Source organism: Sapajus apella, unplaced genomic scaffold (genome assembly GCF_009761245.1).
Source record: "Sapajus apella isolate SASKATOON/1434 unplaced genomic scaffold, GSC_monkey_1.0 scaffold64, whole genome shotgun sequence".
In the NCBI taxonomy this organism is placed as follows: domain Eukaryota; kingdom Metazoa; phylum Chordata; class Mammalia; order Primates; family Cebidae; genus Sapajus; species Sapajus apella.
In genome coordinates, this window is record NW_022437004.1 from 5,904,125 (window position 1) to 5,910,657 (window position 6,533).

At 38.7% G+C, this 6,533-nt stretch overlaps 1 protein-coding gene across 10 annotated transcripts in view; it reads right to left on the reverse strand.

Moving 5' to 3' along the window:
* Window positions 1-6,533, reverse strand: part of EVI5 (ecotropic viral integration site 5) — a 237,267-nt gene that overhangs the window by 104,514 nt on the left and 126,220 nt on the right. The window lies entirely within an intron of this gene.

The following is a 6,533-nucleotide window of genomic DNA, read 5'->3' on the forward strand; positions in this document are numbered from 1 at the left end:
CATGTTCCTAAAGAAAAACAAATCCACCAGGTATATCAGGTGTGGGTGATTCCTAAATGCTACTGAACAAACATTTTCTAAAACACATTATCTAGAAGAATTCACAACTTCAGTGATAAACAGGTAGTTTGAATTTTATTAACATTTATTCATGTGTTTAATCCAGGTAAGGTGGGTTTATATTCCTCATATCAAATCGTTGGTTCTTAAAAGTCCTACATAATTCCTGATGGTCTCTCTAGAATTATAGAAAAGGGAAGGAAGGTGAGAAGAATTCTGTCTAGTCTCCCTTTCTAGTATGAAAGTCCCAAGAACTTCAAAAGGCAGTCATGTCAGCATTCAGCAACTTTTAACTCAAATTCCTCCTTATTTATGCTGAACTAAACTGCATATAAAAACACCTGAACGATAAGAACAAGAATAGCTCGACAAAACAGCGTAATAAAAATACCTGAATGATAAGCAGTCAGAGGTGAGTCACAAAGCTTTTAAATAGATCAAGCTAGATTCAGACAGTTGGTCTCATTAGGAAAAGCTGTCCAACATAAACACATATGTTCCACACTACATTAGGAAGAGTCAGATATGCAACTGTATGAAATATCATTGGAACAATGATTTCTACGTGTAGGGGATTCTTGGAAAAACTGATATGGAGTATGTAAAATACTTGAAGGGACAGTTTAATCTGTATGCTCACTTTGATCTTATGCTTAGTTTTAAATTATTTATTTAATTTATTATTTAGTGCACTAAATACCAAACTCAATAATAAATTAACTCTTTTTTTTTTTTTTTAGAGAGAGACAGGGTCTTGCTCTGTCACCCAATGTGGAATGCAGTGGCATCATCAATGATCATTCAAGAGATCCTCCCACATCTGCCTCCTCAGTAGCTAGTACTTACAGGCATGTGCCACCATGCTTGGCTAATTTTTTTAATTTCTTGTAGAGACAGGGTCTTGCTATGTCACTAGTCTTGAAGAACTCCTGGTCTTAAGCAATTCTCCTGTCCTGTCTCCCAAAGTGCCATGGTTTACAACCATGAGTCACTGTGCCTGGCCTTCAAATCATTTTTGAAAACTAACAATATTAGGTTCAAACTATCAAGTGTGAGCATAAAAAGGAAGCAGTGACCTATTAAAGACAATCATTCTATAACTGGAACTGCAGAAACACTTGTTAAAGAATGCCAATGCTCAAAATTAGTTAAAAATAAACTCTACCTTTTAAAAACTGCTGCTCAAAGGTTTAATGTACTATTGTAAGATAACTATAGCATATCATTGTACCAATAGCTTTAAAACTATTAAGAATAATATGAAATACTGAATAAAAGTCAATAAATTTTGAGTAACATAAAAGAATCCATAATGAGTCAGAGGAAGCTAGAGATATTAAAAGGGAAAAAAGAGAAAGATTCTTGTTTATAGCTAACAAATGTAGAAAAATGAGAGAATATGAAAATCACCATTTTGGAAACCTAATGTAATAACTGATTCCATAAGGATCATCTGTGGAGGGCAAAACCATTAGGTAAAAGGTGGATGGAGAACAAGATAGTTATTTGGTGCAAAAATATTTCCAACAGATCACTTAATAGATGCAAACATGAAATCATACCTTTTACAAGGGAGAGATTCTGTGGTAACAAAACCTAGCATGGAAATCAAACTCAGCATCACTAATAGTGGGCACAATTTATATCATGTGCCTTCCTGATTTAAAGCAAAAAGAAGTTTACGACATCATCTATGATCTAAATGTTTAACTCAGTCTAGTTTACAAGAAATAAAATGACACCAGGAGGAAGGAATCAGACAAATCTAGAATATGAAACAAGACAACTGGGCCATGTCTGTAAAAAGCTAATGTCATTCCTGACACTGGTTTTTCTTCCATCTTAATTAGTCAGTCTGGACAGAGATTTGTCAACTTTACTGATCATTTCAAGAAACTAGCTTTTGGTTTCACAAATTTTCTCAACTTTTATTTTCAATTTAACTGATTTCTACTTTTTATTATTTGTCCATTCTGCTTGGTTAGCTTGAATTTGCTTTATACGTCTAGTTTCTTAAGGTGGAATCTTAGATTTTGAGACTTACTGACTTGCCTAATGTTATACACACTTAATACATTTTCCACTTAGTACATTTTCCACTTCATAAGAACTTAATACATTTTCCACTAAACATTGCATTAGATGGGTCCTACAAATATTTAGATATTGTGTCTTCATTTTCATTTAATTAAAATATGTTCTAATTTCCTTTTAGACTTCCTCATTGACCCATGGGTAAAAATGTATTATTTCCAAATATTAGGGGATTTTCCAGATACCTATTATTAATTTCTAACTGAATACTGTTAGAGTCAGCAAAGATCCTTTGTATGATTTCAATTATTTCAAATTTGATAAAGTTTCTCTTATAGACCAGAATATGTTCTATATTTATACATCTTCCATGTATGCTTGAAAATAATATGTATTCTGCTGTTATTAGGTACAGTGTTCCATAAATATCAGGGCAGGCTGGATGATAGTACTGTTCAGGTCTTCTATATCCATACTGATCTGCTACCTACTTGCTTCATCAATTACTGAGACAGGGGTGTTGAAGACTTGAACTATAATTGTGAATTGGTTCACTCTACCTTTCAGTTCTATCAGTTCAGGCTAATGTTCCTGTTAGCATACATGTATTAGGTGACACACATTCATAAGCACATATCATCTTAAATAGGATTGTTATGTCTTCTTGGCAAACTATTATTATAGATAGTCCTCTTTACTCCTGGTGCTATTCCTTGTTCTGAAGTCTACCTCGTCCGTGATACCAGGCTTTCTTTTGCTTAGATTTCCACATGATATCCTTTTCATCCTTTTAATTTTTTTTCAGTTGAAATTAAAATATTGGGCCATGCGTGGCGGCTCGCACCTGTAATCCCAGCACTTTGGGAGACCGAGACGAGTGGATTATGAGGTCAGGAGTTCGAGACCAGCCTGGCCAATATGGTAAAACCCTGTCTCTACCAAAAATACAATAAATTTGCTAGGCGTGGTTGCATGCACCTATAGTCCCAGCTGCTCGGGAGGCTGAAGCAGGAGAACTGCTTGAACCTGGGAGGTGGAGGTTGCAGTGAGCCAAGATCATGCCACTATACTCCTGCCTGGGTGACAGAGCAAGATTCCATCTCAAAAAAAAAAAAAAAAAAAAAAAAGAAAGAAAATATTGGTGTCCAATAATTAGAAGTAGACCATCATTCACTCCTAGAAATTCACTGTGGGGAAAAGTCACTGTCATTAGTTATCAAGCTCTATGCATTTCCAGTAGCTACACAGCAACCTACTTTGGCCTCTGTAATTTCTAATCTTTGCAACTGAGCACATTAAATTGAGCTAACCTAACCAAATACCACATCCCCAAATTACATCTAATCTTAGCTGTGGATAATTGCCCCCATATTCATCCTCACAGCCCATGGTCTAAGCTGCTCTCCCATTAATCTACTAAACACTGATATTCCAAATTCATGTCTCTTATCTCTTAATCCCCTTGCCTTTGGGCTACAGTTCTATAGGCCATTGGTCTGATATTCTGTTGAGACTCACTTCTCTTCCTGCCACCCAACCTGCTCTGCTTGACTTCATGTTGCATTCTCCTTCGTAAGTCTCAATGCAACCACAACTCTAATCAAGACCTGCCTAAACCCAGACATAAGTGAATTTCCTAATCCTCCCAGGCTCCTCATGCAAACCAGATCACTTGTTGCTGGTTCTACCCTGACCCTCACCAATAGGTTCTAGTACTGGGACTTTATATGTTCCCCCATAAACTCTTCTACTGCAATTACTCAAATGTGTCATGTTTCCTTGAGCTCTATACTGTCATTTATTTCACCTTTTTTTTTTTTTTTTTTTTTTTTTTTTGGGAGATAGATTTTCTCTTTTTTTGCCCAGGTTGGAGTGCAATGGCATGATCTTGGCTTACTGTAACCTCACCCTCCCGAATTCAAGTGATTCTCCTGCCTCAGCCTCCTGAGTAGCTGGGATTACAGGAAGGCACCACCGCACCTGGCTAATTTTGTATTTTTAGTGGAGACGGGGTTTCTCCATGTCGGTCAGGCTGGTCTCAAACTCCTGACCTCAGGTGATCCACGTGCCTCGGCATCCTAAAGTGCTGGGATTACAGACGTGAGCCATTGCGCCTGGCCTCATCTTTTTTAAAACAATTTACTGAAGCAAAATTCTAATGATCATTTTTAATACTGTTTATTTAACTTCAAAAACATTTCAGCATTCTAAACATACCAAGAAAAACCCCAGAACACTGAAAATCACATTTAAGTACAGAAGGTTCTTGAACTTTCACTGATGCAGTGGCTCTTCATTTTGCAGTCAACAGTTTTATAGCTTGTTCAAAAGTTTAACTAAAAAAATCCAAACACTTCTCAGGCTAGCTAACCCCTCTTTGTCCACAGCTAAGAATGGTAGCAGAGTGATACACTACCATATGTAAAAACAGGACAAGCTGAAGCTAAATGGATAAACATTGCAGGGGAAACAGGACTAGCCTCACAGTGCACACTCTAAGCTATGACCCCTCCAAAAGGTGTTGTCCCCACAGGCTCAGTGCCAAGAAATGAGCACCAAGAGTTTGTCTTGGTTGTTTTGCTCTTTTTACAAACAATATATATTTACAGTTGATAACTGGATTTCTGCCAATAACCATAGTTGACACCACTTTACAAATGCTTTTTAAAATGCCAGAAACATCTTTAAATGCCTTGTCACACCAACAGCAAAGTGCATAGAGTGAGGAAAACACAAGATTATCTTTGTATTTTTAGGATGTTTGGAAATATATACAACTTTGATACAATTTCAGAGTGTTCCAGACACACATGGCCACTTCATGTAAACCACTGACAAATTTTAGAGCACTCTCTCATATAACTGTGACTGAATTTTATAATTAAACCTAATGAAGGGAACAGACATTTCTCAAACAACCAAAGTGTCAATTATGGCATTTCCCTACTCTAAGGTACTCACAAGGAGACAGATAAACAGTTTTTTATTCATCATCACCTTCTTCTTCCTCTTCCTCCTCCTCTTCTTCCTCCTCCTCATCCTCTTTGCCTTCTTCTACGTTTTTCCAGGGAACTTTAGCAGAACCCTTTGTATCAGACTTGCTGTTAGACTTAAAGTCAACAACATCCTTCTCATATTTCTCCCTCAGCCTCACTGCCTTAGTGATGCAAGGCTGCTTTTCACTGACACTTAAGTTATTTCACATCTCACCCAGCTTTTTTTTTTTTTGCTACATCTCTAATAAAGATGCCAGGGTTTGTGGATTTGATCCTGGGGCAAAATTCTGAACAGTAAAGGAAAAATCCAGACGGTGGCCTTTTGGGAACACGAAGGTCCTTCTTCTTGCCTCACTCAGCTGGTTGACAATCCTTCATCTTCCAATCATAGCATACTTTATCTGCCTTTGTCATTTCATCGAATTTAGGTTCTCTTTCCCAGACATTGTCTTCCACCTCTCACAGCAGTTCTTGGAAAATTCTGCAAAATTGACAGAGACCTCTGGATTTTTCTTACATTCTTCTCTGCATGTCTGCACAAAGAAGGCAGAAGCAGGCATCTTTCCCTCTGGTTTCTTGGGGTCACTTTTAGCCATCCTGACTAAATTGCTCCTTCCTTCCTGGTCACCCAGCAAAAGGGAAGATGAAGGGGGCAAGAAGGGTACATGGAGGAGGGGCCGGGGGATCAAATAACCATTTTTTAGCGGGGGGTGGGGGAGGAAGAGTGATAGAATTTCTCCCTGTCGCCCAGGCTGGAGTGCAGTGGCACAATCTCAGCTCACTGCAACCTTCACCTCCCACGTTCAAACAATTCTCATGTCTCAGTCTTCCAAGTAGCTGGGATTAGAGGTGTGCACCACCACGCCCAGCTAAATTTTATATTTTCAATAGAGATGGGATTTCACCATGTTGTTCAGGCTGGTCTCAAACTCCTGGCCTTAAGTGATCCGCCAATCTCGGCCTCCCAAATCGTTGGGATTACAGGTGTGAGCCACCATGCCTGGCCTTAAATAACCATTTTAAAGTGAACAAATGAGGGTCTTACCATACATTAAGAATGTTGTACAGCCGGGCACGGTGGCTCACGCCTGTAATCCCAGCACTTTGGGAGGCCGAGGCGGGTGGATCACGAGGTCAAGAGATCGAGACCATCCTGGTCAACATGGTGAAACCCCGTCTCTACTAAAACTACAAAAAATTAGCTGGGCATGGTGGTGCGTGCCTGTAATCCCAGCTACTCAGGAGGCTGAGGCAGGAGAATTGCCTGAACCCAGGAGGCGGAGGTTGCGGTGAGCCGAGATCGCGCCATTGCACTCCAGCCTGGGTAACAAGAGCAAAACTCCTCCCCCAAAATCCCCAAAAAAAAAAAAAAAAAAAAAAAAAAGAATGTTGTACAACCACCCATATTTAGTTCCATATCATTTCCATCATTCTAAAGTAAAA